This window comes from Tenrec ecaudatus, chromosome 6, assembly GCF_050624435.1.
Source record: "Tenrec ecaudatus isolate mTenEca1 chromosome 6, mTenEca1.hap1, whole genome shotgun sequence".
In the NCBI taxonomy this organism is placed as follows: Eukaryota; Metazoa; Chordata; class Mammalia; order Afrosoricida; family Tenrecidae; genus Tenrec; species Tenrec ecaudatus.
The window spans coordinates 143322682-143339155 of NC_134535.1; positions in this window are offsets into that span (position 1 = coordinate 143322682).

Genomic DNA, 16474 nt, shown 5'->3' on the forward strand with positions numbered 1-16474 from the left:
TCAGTTTGATGGAATAGTACTCAGGAGGGTCTTGGGGTTTGGTACTGTGGGGTGGACAGGTTCTACTCTCGCATCTGCCTCTCTGAGATCCTGCACCAGTTGGAAGTCCTCAGTTCCCGGCTTCTGCAGGGGAAGCAGGGGAGCATTCATACGGACTTGCAGGGCACAAACATGCCTGTCCTTTTGAGTCTGCATATGGGAACAGCAATACCCACCTTTGCTTTCCAGGGAGTAGGGTGTTGTTTGACTCTCACCGGTGTAGTTGAGCTCAGAAGTTGTATGACCCCAGGCACCTGATGTTTGGCAAGACCTGGTGGGTTGATTTCTGCCCAAACAAAAGGAATATTTTTTAGCCATTTATCAAGAAGTTCCTTTGATGAGGCCGTCTATTCTGTTACTTGATAAAACACATATTTCTCTGACAATGGTAACGGTAAGCAATGGAACAGTAAGCAAACACGGCTTTTTTGGGTTCAAGGGTTAAGGTGGTCTCAGCAGGCAAGAAAGTAATTGTGGGCCCGTTTTTGTAATCAGTCCCGACCAATTAGGGGAAAGGGGCATTGAGGCATTACCAGGAAGGAGTGTGTAACTGTCCCTTGTGCTAAATCTGTTATTCTAGCCTTTGTCCATGGGTGTGCTTGGGTCTTCCCTGCGGCCCCTGTAATTAACGTCTCTTCTTTTGACGATGCACCTGTAGTCTCTTTCAAAACCGTGAAGGTGGCCCCTGTGTCCACCAAGAAATTTACTGGCTGGCCCCTTCTAGGAGAGTTAGCCTGGGATCCTGGGGGCCAAGTGACACAAAGCCCTGACACCTTCATTCAGCTTCTTCAAGCATTATTGTCTCTCGCTTGGGTTTTTCTAGGTGAGGATGAGGCCCATCCTCTCTAGTGGAGGATCGTCAACTCTCTTGGGGTTCTCAAGGCACTGATTTTTCCAATGTCCTTCTTTTCTGCAGTAAGCACATTGATCCTTCCTCAGGGCTTGGTGGTGCCCACAGGTCAGTCTCTCCGTGAGTGGGCCCTGATCTCCTTTTCCTGAGCCTCTGGGGTCTCTCATGGCAATTACTAGTATTTTAGCTAGTTTTTTGTGTTTTTTTGGTCTCTGTTGTGGTAGGGTCATGTCTATTGTTATACACCCACTGAGCCACTTCTACCAATTCACTAAGATTTTTTCCTTCAAACCCTTTCCACTTCTGCAATTTCCTTTTAATGTTGGGGCCGAATAACAAAGGCAATATTTATTGCCCTCCTGTGTTCTCTGGGGCCTCCCAGTCTAGAGGGGTATAAAGCCTGGAGGTTCCCATCAGCCACGCTAAAAAGGCAGCTGGAGATGCTACTGTAAGAGCCTGTAAAGTCTCACTGACCTTAGATAAATTCGTAGGTTTCCTGGCTGCTCCATGGAGGCCCTGCAACAGAAACTGGAGAGACCTAATCAAGGCTTCCTGGCCTTGCGAGGAGTTTGGATCCCAGATGGTCCCGAGTGGGAAAAGGAGTTTCAAGTGGGAGTGCCCGCTGGCTGCCCATCAGGTCCAATCACTGCCTTCTGGGCCTCTCTCTGGATGCGCTCCCATTCCTCTGTTGTGAACAGCACCTGGAGAAGTTGCTGGCAATTGTCTGAGGTGGGCTGACCCATGAGGAAAACCGTTTCTAGCAAAGAAATCAGACCTTGTGGTTTGTCAGAAAAAGGGATTTTGTTGATTCCAATTATACAAATCCCTGGAAGAAAAGGGGACATATACCCAAACGGGGACTCTGGGATCTTCCCCAGGTGTTGGGGCTGCTTGCCTTAAGCAGAGAATGGCTGCAGCCGAGTGATCCTTCTGGGGGGTTGAGAAGACATGCCAGCCCTAGTGGGCAGGGGAACTCAAAAGAAGTTGTTAGTATTTCCCTCTCTGGCCCCCAGGAACCTGATAAGGTGGTAGCAGCACCAAAGGCTCTCCCGTCCCAGAGTCCTCCTGCAAAATGGGATAAGGCCAATGGAAGGGCGAGAGGTGGGCTCCGCTGCGGTGGTTTTAGGGATTTGGACCAGTTTGGGGTTTTTTTCAAGTCTCGCCACGTTTCCTAAGTCTTGGAAACAAGAACCCTTTCTGTTGGGGGAGAAGAAAATCTTTTATATGTGCAGGTTTATCAGGTGGCAATGTCAATCCACACATCAATATAAGGGATCTGATTGGAATGTCCCGGTTCCCCATAAACATAACTATGAACTCTGAATAATAGGGGAAGAAGGAGTGATTGGGCAGAAGGAGTCCCTGATTGCGGAGTCTCCAGTCTTTACAATTAAAGCCATATGCTCTTTGTGAGCGTCTAGAGAAATCAGAGAAGTTGGCCAAAAGACATTCAAGTGGTGTCGAAGGCTTCTGTCCCATTTTGGAACTCTCTGGATTCCCATCTGCCTCTGAGGAAACTTTAAAAAGGGCAAAATGAACACTTGAAGCGACAACACAGACACAAAAGCAAAAGCAGCAAGCAAATAAGAATGCCAACACCTGTGAATAGCCACGGGGAACTGAGAGGGGCTCTGCCCCTTTCAAGATACAAGAGTTCCACAGGGATGTCTCCCTGGTGGGACCTCAGGTGACTGTTATATGCCATGCCCAGCTGACAATTCGCCCCCAACGTTCAAGTCACTCACCAAAGGCGGTTGCTCAAATCAAATGAACTGGGGCAAAGGCACGTCTCTGTGGAAATCCCCTAATTCTGGGGAAAGCACTCCTATAAAGGAAATCCCCTAATTCTGGGGCGAGCACTCCTGTAAAGAAAATCCCCTAGTTCTGGGGCAAGCACTCCTGTAAAGGAGGTCTCCTTTCCAACCAGGCTCGGACAGTGGCATCAGGATCTCGGTGGAACCTCCAAATGTTGTAGCCACCGTCCATTCCCAGAAAGAAAACCACCCAGACCACCGACAAGTTCAAAAGAAAAAGTTTTATATCCTGAGCAGAGACCATCAGCCCTCTTGAGAGGAGACTCAGCCGTCCCCTGTCTAATTTTCCAAAGGTTTTTATACTTTTGTAATGTGCATGTATGCAAGCAAGCAGAGTATTGCAGGATATTGCAGTTAGCCATTCTTAGTTGAACAATAACTGTTCTTAGTTCTCCCAAGCCTTCTGAACATACATTTCCTTCAGTACGTTCTGTTGCGCTACGTCTGCACAGCCTACCTCCCCAATATCAGCTAGTTCATAGCTAGTTCATTTATAATTCATTGACTTCTGTCAGCTCAACATGGCTTCACTCTTGTCAAGGCTGTTTAAGCTTTTCCTAGAGCTACTACAAGAAAGACATTCAGATGCGTTGGTAAGTCTTCCAGCCCTAAATTGCCTCATCTGGACTTTTGAGTGTTATTCTAAGAAATAGGATCTTGAAAAAAAAATAAACAATTTCATTTTTATTATTAAAAACTGAAAATTAGATGAGATGAACAAGTTCTTCAAAATTCAGCTGAAACAGACACAAGAAAGCATGCAATACCTGAGCCCTGGTGGCATAGTGGATTACATGTTGGGCACCCAACCACATAGCAGTTGGAAACCACTAGCCACCCGAAGGAGAAAGCCAAGGACTTCCACCCTCACAAAGAGTCTCAGAATCCCAAAGTGGCAGTTCCACTTTTTCTTATGGACACCCAATGGCAGTTTGGTATATTTTCCCCAACGGTTTTATTGGCACATAATTCACACATCATACAATTCAATAGTTCAGTCACGAGGACTTCAATAGTTCAGTCACGAGGACTTCGGACGGAGTAACACATACCAGAGGGACTCCACAGAATTCAATCCAGGAGAGTTGCTTGGAGGGAAATTCAACACTACTGGAACAGAGAAGGAGCATCATAAAGATAAGTAGGCACAGACCCACGGGGTTTTGAGGGGCTGGGGGCTTTTGGCTTACCTCAGTGGAGGCCCGCTGGGGCTTGACCCTGACCCCGCCACTGTCTCTGCCGGAGCTGGGACCATTTAGAGCTTGTAGGGCGGCTTGGCCTCAACACAGTCACAGTTTGCCACCACCAGCCTGGAGGCAGGGTCTAGACCCTTGCATCTCCTCTCTGTTCCCCTCCCCACCTCAGTCTTGGAGGGCTGTGCAGGGGCCTTTGCTCAACACAGTCAGCCTGGGAGCAGGGACTAAGCCCTTGCAGCTCCACTGGTGGGTTGGGACTCAGCTACCTTGTTGCTTTGTTTCCATCTCTTCTCTATATTCCCCCTCCCTTGGCCCCCACAAGCTCAGCAGGGTTGCTTTGTAACCTTTTTTTCTCCTCTTTGTCTCTTTCTTGGTCTCTCACACTACTGCTAACCTCCAGACCACTCCCCTTAGCCTAGGGCATTTATGCCTGCGCCAGCTAGGTGAGCACTCAGCTAGGTGAGCTCCACCCTGTGCAGCTAGCAAGGCTGGAAAAAAGCCCTGCTGACCCCCCACCAGAGGATACTCTGCTCAACTTCTTATTGGGGAATTCCTGCCTGTGTGCCTAGGGGCATAAGGCAGCTCAGCCAACACTCCACAACCCTGCAGCAGGAACCTCTGCCCAACCTCCACAACACCAGAGCAGGCAACCCTTCTGGGTCACTCCCCTGAGAGGGAAGCCACAGGAGGATAAAATGGTAGGTTAATTCCATAGTGAAATAAGCTATAGGCACTCTTACAAGTCTCCCAGAGAGAGCAAAAAAGCCCACATGGAAGGAGCACCCCAGCCTGTGTGACCAAGAGGTGCTGAAGGGATCAGTTATCAGGCATCAAAGAACAAAAAAATCGTATCAATTTGTGCTCACCTCCCTGATGTGATCGCTGAAGACAAATGGGTGCATAACCAAATGTGGTGAAGAAAGTTGGTGGTGCCTCGCTATCCAAAGATATAGCGTCCGGGCTCTTAAAGGCTTGAAGGTAAACAAACAGCCATCTACCTCAGAAGGAACAACGCCCACATGCACGAAGCACACCAGCCTGTGCGATCACATGGTGTCAAGGGATCAGGTATCAGGCATCATCAGAACAAAAATCTTACCATAGTGAATGAGAGGGGGAGTGCGGAGTGGAGACCCAAAACCCATTTGTAGGCCACTGGACATCCTCTTACAGAAGGGTCTTGGGGAGGAGACAAGACAGGGTGCAACGTAGCAACGATCAAAAATACAATTTTCCTCTAGTTCCTAAATGCTTCCTCACCCCCACCCCCACCTCCCACTGTCATGATCCGAATCCTACCTTGCAAGCCTGACTAGACCAGAGGAGGTACACTGGTACAGATGAGAACTGGAAACACAGGGAAGCCAGGGAGGATGATTCCCTCAGGACCAGTGGAGTGAGTGGCGATACTGGGAGGGCATAGGGAGGGTGGGTTGGCAAGGGGGAACCTATTTCAAGGACCTGCATTTGACCTCCTCCCTGGGGACATGCAACCGAAAAGTGGGGGAAGGGAGACCTGGGACAGAGCCAGATATGACAAAATAATAATTTATAAATTATCAGGGGTTCATGAGGGAGGGAGGAGTGGGGAGGGAGGGGAAAAAATGAAGACCTGATTCCACGGGCTTGGGTGGAGAGCAAAAGTTTTGAAAATGATGAGGGCAATGAATGTACAGATGTGCTTTACACAATTGATGTATGTATGGATCAAGATGGGTGGTGTATGAGTCCCTAATAAAATGATTTTTTTAAAAAAGAAGTGGGGGAAAGTGGGAAGATGCCATTATATTTTAATTCATTTTTTTCTACACTTTAAAAAATCCCCTCATATTATATTTAACCTTAAATAATACATTGTTTAATGGTATTTTAAAAATATTATATGCCATCTATGTAAAAAAGAAAGAAAATGTTTTGAACCCGACTGTGGTAGCATTTGTACAATACTGTTTTATGTGATTGATGGAATGTTATGATATATGTAAGACCTCCCAATAATATATATATTTTTAAATAAACAAACAACAGAAATTCACGTAAAATAATTTAAGTCTGTTTAAAATTTTTTTAATCATCCCTTCTCATTGAAAATACCCTGGCAAGACAAACACAAGTATATTTCTGAGAGAATTGATCATCATCTCATCAGGTGCCTTCAGAAAAAAGATATATATATAAATTGTTTTATTAGGGGCTCATACAACACTTACTACAATCCATTCATACGTCATTTGTGTACAGGACATTTGTACATTCATTGCCATCATCATTCTCAAAACATTTGCTCTCGACTTAAGCCCCTGGCATCAGCTCATTTTTCCCCTCCCTCTTCACTCCCCCCTCCTTCATGAACCCTTGATAATTTATAAATTATTATTTTGTCATATCTTGCCCTGGCCAACATCTCCCTTCACCCACTTTTCTGTTGTCCGTCCTCCAGGGAAGAGGTCACTCATAGATCCTTTTAATTGGTTCCCCCTTTCGAACCCACCTTCCCTCCACCCTCCCAGTATCACCACTCACACCACTGGTCCTGAAGGGATCATCCGCCCTGGATTCCCTGTGTTTCCAGTTTCTATCTGTACCAGTGTACATCCTGTGGTCTAGCCAGATTTGTAAGGTAGAACTGGGATCATGGTAAGTGGCGGAGGAGAAAGCATTTAGGAACTAGAGGAAAGTTGTATGTTTCATCATTGCTACTATGAGACTGGCTCATCTCCTCCCTGAGACCCTTCTCTAAGGGGACGTCCAGTGGCCTACAAATGGACTTTAGGTCTCCACTCCGCTCTCCCCCCCTCATTCACAATGATATGATATTTTGTTCTGATGATGCCTGATACCTGATCCCTTCAGCACCTCGTGATCACGCAGGCTGGTGTGCTTCTTCCATGTGGACTTTGTTGCTTCCAAGCTAGAAGGCCGTTTGTTTACCTTCAAGCCTTTAAGAGCCCAGATGCTATATCTTTTGATAGCCGGGAAACATCAGCTTTCTTCATCACATTTGCTTATTAACCTGCTTTGTCTTCAGCAATTGTGTCGGGAAGGTGAGCATCATGGAATGCCAGTTTAATAGAAGAAAGTGCTCTTGCATTGAGGGAGTACTTGAGTGGTGGCCCAATGTCCTTCTGCTGCCTTAATACTAAACCTACACATATATGCACATAGTTCTATTTTCCCATCCTCATATATTAATATATTTACATATGTACATACATTTACTTAGACCTCTATAAATGCCCTTTGCCTCCTAGCTCTTTCTTCTATTTCCTTTGACTTTCCTCTTGTCTCACTATCTTGCTGAGTCTTCATTTGGGTTTCAGTAATTCCTCTTGGTTACATTACCCTTGATTACACCCTACCAGGCCTCCTACACCCTTCTCACCACTGATTTGGATCACTTGTTGTTCCGTTGTCCCTGGGTTTGTTAACACCACTACCTTTCCCCCACCTACCCCTCTCCCATGCCTCCTCGGAAATGTCAGTCCTATTGTTTGCTCCTCCAGATTGTGCATCCAGCCTATGTTATTTACACAGACCTGCGGAGATAATAACATGCACAAAAACAAGACAGAGAAAAACCAAGGAACAATATACAACAAAACAACAACAAAACAATGACAAAAAAAACACAAGAAAGAAAAGCTTGTAGTTAGTTGAAGAATTGTTTGTTCACCCTTGCTAGCACACAGAGAGCATTATAAAGTTAATTATGGCACATGTAATTAAGCTAAACTGTAACACCTTCTCAAGTTGACCTCCTTCTTAACCCATTTTAAAGTTGTTTCAGTTTTCAGTATTTTTTGCTTTCTTTCATATTGAGATTTTCTCTGTTGTTTTTGTTTGCTTGCTTGATTGTTTCTTTCCCTTTTTTGCATATGCTTTTCTGTATATGAGATCCAGGATAGGTAAATCTGGATAAATATTTACCTGGGAGTATGGCCAGGGAACATGGGGGAAATAGGGCGCTAACAACAATGAGTATGGCAAAGAACAAAATGTTCTGAAATTGATAGTGGTGATGATTACACAACTCTTCTTAATAAATTGTATAATATATGAATTTATGCCAATACAGGCTATTTTCAAAAATGAAAAAAAAAGAATTGTTTGTTGGCCTTTAGGAGTGTTTTCCAGTCCAGTCTGTTTGGGCACCACGCTATGGCCCCGAAGTCCACCTTCAGCATTCCCTGGGGACCTCGCTGCTCCATTCCCTTGCTGCTCTGTTGCGCCCCTTAGTGTTTTGCCTCGGTGTGGCGGGATCGGGCGCAATTCCCACACTGTGTTTCTGGTGTTGTCCCCTGTAGGGCTATAGGTCAGTGAGGGATGTCGTGTCTCATAGTGGGACCAGCCATGTGGTCCTGTCTGTGGACTGGTTGCTCTAATCTGGAACATCGTCCTCAAGACCTGGTGGGCCAGGATGTGCTCCACTCTCTCCTCCTGCCCCTTCATCTGCTCCCGTGTGCTCCAATCAGATATGTCCCTCTCCCAGAGCTGCAGATTCAATGCCGTCCTTTGAAATAAATGCTTCTGGGGGGAGGGGAAGGTGTCCACATAGTAGTTGGGATTGGGGGTGACCCCTCACACCTCTCCACAGAAGGGATATTTTTTTTGAGGTTGGGGCTGATAATCAAATTTTCAACAAAATTCAAATGGACACTTTCCCACATCATTGAAGCTTTACAAGTTTATTAGAATTCTGCTCCACATGCAACAACAGGTTTTAAATAGAGCAAGTATTTTAAGAAAGGTTGGGAAAACCTCAAAGATAAGCCAAGAGAGGGAAGATCACCCACCTGGATGAAGAAACTGTTACCGAAATCCAGAAACGTGGAAAAAAAAATCACAGAATTACCACGGATGCAATAGCTACTGCAGTAAATGTCTGACATAGTTCTGAATTTCCTGTTTGAAGCAGATACCTTGGCTTCATCAAGATTCTGGCTCAAAGGGTGCCAACGGTACTACGTGAAGATCTGCAAGCTCCAAGAGCTGATGTTTCCATCAGGGTTTTAAGCTAGACCAAAGCCAATGACAGCTATGGATGAGTCTTGGATTTTCCTACCAATACAATCAGGACAGCAAGGGCCAATCAAAACCTGAGTTTTCAAGGGATCCTGTGGGGCCAGTTTAAATTCAAGGCAGAGAAGTAGCTGAGAAGTTATGGGGAAGTGTGTGAGTGTGTGTGTGTGTGTGTGTGTGTGTGTGTGTGTGTGTGTGTTTCTCCAAGGGAAAATGTAGATAGATCTTCTTGAAGGACACAAGATGATCACAGGGACTTCTTATGAAAATAGTTAAGAAAATGAAAAGCTGCATTGGTGAGAAAAAGGCCAAGAAAGTTTAGCTGAGAAAAAATTTTAAATTTCAACCATGGACCTGCTCATACCTCAAGGGTAGCAATGGCTGTCCCATGAGAATATCACTGGGAAAACTTACCCCATCCACTCCTTTTCATTCCTAAACTCAAAGAAAACGTTTACAAGGAACACAATGTGAGCCCCCTTAAGGACGCCAAGCTGCCATTTTGCCATGGCGCCAATCAAACAGCACAGAGTGCTGGGGAAGGGTGAGAAAGATGAAACTAACATTTACAGAACCACATAGACTTATATGGGGGGATAGGTCAAGAAACAATAATGCTTCCCTGTTATATTTTTACTTAATAAAGATTTTATGGTTTTTTAACAATACTGTTTTTGCTGATATTATATATATATATTTAATCATCTTATTGGGGGCTTATACAACTCGTATCACAATCCATACATCCATACATCCCTCATGAACCCTTGATAATTTATAAATTATTATTATTTTGTCATGTCTTACACTGTCTGCTGTCTCCCTTTACCCGCCTTTTCTGCTGCAATACTTTTTCACTTACTTACCCTAAAGTATTTCTTTTCTTTTCATCTGCCAAATGGACAAAGCATGTTTTGTTTTTTGAATAAAATAATCTTCTAGCAGATAAAAAGTAAAATAACTTTTAAATTTTTTGAGAACCTTAGAAGAATTAGGCAAGGCAAACCTTTTGGCAACTTCCATCTGCAATGGTTTATGATATAACAATTACTTGATAGGCTTATTCTACAGGACAGAGATCAAGTGTGTTTGCTCCTATGTTTTGTTTTTATTTATATTTTTTTTAATTGCAAACTTTTGTGTAGCTCCTGATACACTGTACTCTTAAAGCTGGTTAGAATTATTGCTTCCTTCCCCCAGACACTGAGGAAAAAGACTAATAGTGATAGCAAATGCTATTTCCTCTTTTTTTTTTTTTTAACTATGAAAAGATTCCTTTGAAATGCCTCAATGCCAGTTTCTTTTGAAATAACCCAACTTGGGGGAGAAACAAGACAATTCATAGTAATTTATACCTCGTTACAAAGCTAACCTGATAGTCCAACTGCTAGAGGGATGCTACATAAAAGCTCCACAGCTTGAAGCTCTTATTCCAAAACACACAGGTTCCAACCAAGAAATCCACCAGGAAGAGGAATCAAAAGACAACAAACCATCAGGAAGTTGCTAGCAGGCCAACATTAGCTGGTCATAAAGCCAACCTTGATTAATTAACCAATGCATGTTCTGATGTTTGAGCACGTTGGTAAACCATGGGGTCAATCCAACTTGTGGAGCGTCTTCTCTTTTTCACTGCCCCACCTCTTTACCAAGCATGATGTCCTTTTCCATGGATGTGTCTCTCTTGACAACATGTCCTAAATATTTGAGACAAAATTTTGACATCTATGACTCTAAGGAGCATTTTTCTGGCCATACTTCTTCCAAGTCAAATTTGTTTGTTCTTTTGGCAGTCCAGGGCACTTTCAATAACCTTCACTAGCACTATAATTCAAATGCAACAATCCTTCTTCGGTTTTTCTCATTTAATATCCAACTTTCAATCCATATGACGCGATTGAACATCCCATAACTTAGGTCAGCTGTACCTTTTTTCTCAAAGTAACATCCTTGTTTTTCAACACTCTAAAGAGGTCTTATACAACAGATTTACCCAAGCAAGGTGTCATTTGCTCTCGTGATTACTGCTTCCATGAGCCTTGACTGTGTATCCACACAGGATGAAATCCTTGGTAACGTCATTCTTTTTTCTATTTATCATGATGGTCCAGTTGTTAGCATTTTTATTTCCTTTACATTGAACTACAATCCCGACTAAACGCTGAAATCTTTTATCTTCATCGGCAAGTGTTTCTAGCCCTCCTCACTTTCAGCAAACAAGATTGTGTCATCTGCACACGGCAGGTTGTTAATAAGCTTTCCTTAAATCTTGATGCTTCCTGCCCCTCCCCCGAAAAGAATTTGTTCCAAAGGACTACATTGACTCTGCAGCTCCGGGAGATGAACATGTCTGATCAGAGCACACGGGAGAAGATGAAGGGGCAGGAGGAGAGAGTGGAGCACAGCCTGGCCCACCAGGCCGTGATGATGATGTTCCTGAGTAGAGCAGCCAGTTCACAGAGAGAACAACAGGGCTGGCCCCACTATGAGAAATGATGCCAATCAGTGACTAAGGGCGATACAGGGGACAGCACCGGAGACACAGTGTGGGAATTGCACCTGACCTGATCCCACCACACAGAGGCAAATCACTGGGGGAGTGCAGCGGAACAGCAAGGGAATGAAGTGGCAAGGTCCCCAGGGAATGCTGAAAGTGGACTTTGGGGCCAGGGCGTGGTGCCCCAACAGACTGGACTGGAAAACGCTCCTAAAGGCCAACAAACGATCCTTGAACTAACTACAAGCTTTTCTTTCATGATGTGTTTTGTTTTGTTCTTTGTCAGTGGTTTGTTTCTGTTGTTTTGTTGTATGGTTGTATACTGTTGCTTTGTTTTCCTCTGTCTTGTTTTCGTGCATGTTAGTGTCTCCAGAGGTCTGTCTGAATAGGACAGGCTGGATGAACTATCTGGAGGAAAAACAACGGGACCGACAGTTCCGGGGGGACTTGGGGTGGGGGGGTAGGGGGGTAAGGAAGTGGAGTTAACAAACCCAGGGACAAGGGAAAAACATGGGACCCCAAATGGTAGAGAAGGGGGAGTGGCAGGCCTGGTGGGAAATGATCAAGGGTAAGGTTGCTTAGAGAAGAGGTATACTCTAGCCCAGGTGGCGACGAAGCATGGTAGTAGGGCAGGAGGAAAGTCAAGGGAGATGGAGGAAAGAGCTAGGAGTCAAAGGGCATTCATGGAGGTCTAGACAAAGACATGTACATGCAAATATATATAGGAGGATGAGGAAATAGATCTATGTGTCTATATTTATAGGTCAAGTATTAAGGTGGCGGAAGGACCTTGGGCCTCTACTCAAACACTCCCTCAATGCATGAATACCTTCTTTTATTAAATTGGAACTCTATGATGCTCACTCTCCCGACACAACGGCTGGAGCCAAAGTGGGTGAACAAGTAAATGTGGTAAAGAAAGCTGATGGTGCCCGGCTATCAAAAGAGATAGTGACTGGGGTCTTAAAGGCTTGAAGATAAACAAGCGGCCATCTAGCTCAGAAGCAACAAAGTCCACATGGAAGAACACACTAGCCTGTGTGATCGAGTGGTCCCAAAGGGATCAGTTACCAGGCATCAAAGAACAAAAAATCATATCATTGACTGCACACCTCCATGATAGGATCGCTGAAGACAAATGGGTGCATAAGCATATGTGGTGAAGAAAGCTGATGGTGCCCGGCTATCAAAAGAGATAGTGTCTGGGGTCTTAAAGGCTTGAAGGTGAACAAGCGGCCATCTAGCTCAGAAGCAAATAAGCCCACATGGAAGAAGCACACCGGCCAGTGCGATCACGAGGTGCCCAAGGGACCAGGTATAAGGCATCATGCAAAAAAAAAAGACATAAGTGTGTGTATGTATGTGTATATATGTGTATATGTATATATGTATGTGTATATATGTATATATATATATATCATATTAAATGAAGGGGGAAGGGCAGAGTGGAGACCCAAGGCCCAAGTGTCGGCCAATGGAGATCCCCTCATAGAGGGGTTTAGGAGAGGAGATGGGTTAATTAGGGTGTGAGGTAGTATCGATGAAGAACACAGCTTTCCCCCAGATCCTGGATGCTTCCTCCCCCCAACTACCATGATCCGAATTCTACCTTGCAGGGCTGGATAGGACAGAGGCTGTACACTGGTACATATGAGGGTTGGAGGTACAGGGAATCCAGGGTGGATGATACCTTCAGGACCAAGGGTGTGAGGGACGATGCTGGGAGAGTGGAGGGTGAGTGGGTTGGAAAGGGGGAACTGATTACAAGAATCCACATGTGACCTCTTCCCTGGGAGAGGGACAGCAGAGAAGGGGGGAAGGGAGACTCCGGATAGGGCAAGATATGACAAAATAACGAGGTATAAATTACCAAGGGCATATGAGGGAGGGGGGAATGGGGAGGGAGGGGGGGGGAAAGAGGACTTGATGCAAGGGGCTTAAGTGGAGAGCAAATGCTTTGAGAATGATTGGGGCAGGGAATGTATGGATGTGCTTTATACAATTGATGTATGTATATGTATGGATTGTGGTAAGAGTTGTTTGAGTCCCTAATAAAATGTAAAAGAAGAAAAGAGAAAAAAATGATTAGGGCAAAGACTGTACAGATGTGCTTTATACAATTGATGTATGTATATGTATGAACTGTGAAAAGAATTGTATCAGCCCCAATAAATTGTTAAAATAAAAAAATTAAAAAAAAAAAAAAGAGAGATAGTGTCTGGGGTCTTAAAGGCTTGAAGGTGAACAAGCGGCCATCTAGCTCAGAAGCAAAAAAGCCCACATGGAAGAAGCACACCGGCCAGTGCGATCACGAGGTGCCAAGGGACCAGGTATAAGGCATCATGCAAAAAAAAACAAAACGATATAAGTGTGTGTATATATGTGTATATGTATATATATACCGTATTAAATGAAGGGGGAAGTGCAGAGTGGAGACCCAAGGCCCAAGTGTCGGCCAATGGAGCTCCCCTCATAGAGGGGGTTAGGAGAGGAGATGGGTTAATTAGGGTGCGAGGTAGTACCGATGAAGAACACAGCTTTCCCCCAGATCCTGGATGCTTCCTCCCCCCAACTACCATGATCCGAATTCTACCTTGCAGGCCTGGATAGGACAGAGGCTGTACACTGGTACATATGAGGGCTGGAGGTACAGGGAATCCAGGGTGGATGATACCTTCAGGACCAAGGGTGTGAGGGACGATGCTGGGAGAGTGGAGGGTGAGTGGGTTGGAAAGGGGGAACTGATTACAAGGATCCACCTGTGACCTCTTCCCTGGGAGAGGGACAGCAGAGAAGGGGGGAAGGGAGACTCCGGATAGGGCAAGATATGACAAAATAATGATGTATAAATTACCAAGGGCACATGAGGGAGGGGGGAAAGGGGAGGAAGGGGAAAAAAAAAAGAGGACCTGATGCGAGGGGCTTAATTGGAGAGCAAATGCCTTGAGAATGATTGGGGCAGGGAATGTATGGATGTGCTTTATACAATTGATGTATGTATATGTATGTATGGTGATATGAGTTGTATGAGTCCCTAATAAAATGTAAAAAAAGAAAAAAAAAGAAACAGTAACTTCACATCTTAAATATTTTTGTTTAATAAATGTCCTATGAATTTAAAAAAAATGATGTGGGCAACAAATGTACAAAATGTGCTTGACACAATGGATGTATATATGGATTATGATATGAGCCCCCATACAATTATTTAAATAAAAAAAGAAAAAAAGCATATTAACTCAAAAAAAATCTTGATGCTGCATTCTTCTTTGTATAAGCCAGCTTCTCTGATTCTTTGCTCAGCATTCAGATTAAATAAGTATGGTGAGAGGATACAACTGTGATGCACACCTTTCTTGATTTTAAACCACGTAGGATTCCCTGTTCTGTTCACACAACTGTCTCTCGATCCAGGTGCAGGTTCCACATGAGCACATGAAATGATCTGTAGCTCCTGTCTTCTGAAGGCGATTCATAGTTTGTTATGATCCACACAGTCAATAAATCTTAAGCAATCTGGTATTTCTGTGCCTTCAGTCAAGATCCATCTGACATCAGCAGGGCTACACGTTTTCTTCTGGATTCATCCCAAACCTCTGGCAGCTCTCTGCCAATCTACTTCTGCAAATGATATTGGATGATGTTTAGCAAAATTTCACTTGCATGTGATAACAATCGTATTATTCTATAACTTGAGCATACTGTTGGGTCACCTTTAAAATGAGTACAAATATGGATCCCATCCAGTTGAGTAGGTACCAATCTTCCAAATTTCCTGACATAGACTAATGCATACTTCCAGCACTTAATTAATTTGCTTTTTAAGAATACCTTCCATGCAGCTTAGACTTCTTCCTTCAGGAACATTCATTCTTGTCGCCTCTTGAAAGGTTTGAAAGTTGGCTAGTTCTTCTGATACAGTGACTCTGTATTATTTCCATCTTCTTTTGATGTTTCCTTCATCATTCAATATTTTGCCCATAGAACCTTCCACTCTTACAACTTGAGGCTTGAATTTTTATTGTTGTTGTTTCAGTTTAAAATCTACTGAGCATGTTCTTTTTTGGTGGTCTATCTCTAGGTCATAGGACATTTCACTATAATACTTGTCTTCTCCAGTTACCCTTTAAGATGTGTGTGTCTATGTGTGTGATGTGAGTGTGTATATAAAATAAATCCTGGGCATAACCTATTAAACCAGTCTTCTGGGACTGAGGAAATGCTCCTCCCCCCACCCCACCCCTTAACAATTGTCCTCAATTACTTCTAACACAAGCCAGGGTCTGGTCCAGGCATCAGTTCTAGGACAGTCAGATGTGAGTAGAGAGGTAGGGAGTCGGAAAACAGAGGAGAATAGATAATACTTAAGGTTCCAGACCTTCAGACTATGTTTTAGGTTTTTTTTGTTTTGTTTTGTTTTTTTAATGTTTAGGGGCATTCGAGGTCAGAAGCAACCCAGGCCACACCTTATGTAAGAATGATCACAATTCTTATCCAAGTGAGGGCTTCCACATCACAAAACTCCTGGGAGAAATGTGACCTGGCAATCACAGGCAGTTAAGAAGTCACTTAATTGGATTGTGGGCAGAGGTAGGGAGTGGAAATAATTCACTCCTGAATTGTTAACATTTCATTAATAATTAATTCACGAACAGCTGGAGTCATTTGCAAGATTGGACCAATTAGCATATGCCAGGATTGTATTTCAGCCACAGAGTGGAGAAAGCTCCAGTACAGAGGCCAGATGAAGACGTCAGTTTTATTTCACTCAGTTTTCTGAATCCTGAAATGCCTCTGCTGAGATACCTTGGTTGTTGTCGGAGTTGTCTGGGGATAAAGAACCATAGATTCATTGTGGGTTGGAATATCATTTGGTTCAGCCTTTTTGGAATTAGTAGCGGTTCATTGGCAGGATCCTCCTATTCCTAGTCTTCAGTGCTCAGCCACTGCACATTATGCACAGCTATGACCTGTCTGGCAGGGAAGAATTGCGTGCTGTTATGATGCCAAATCAGGTTACGTGGAGGGTAAAGCAAAGCAGGCAGAAAGGTCTGGTAAT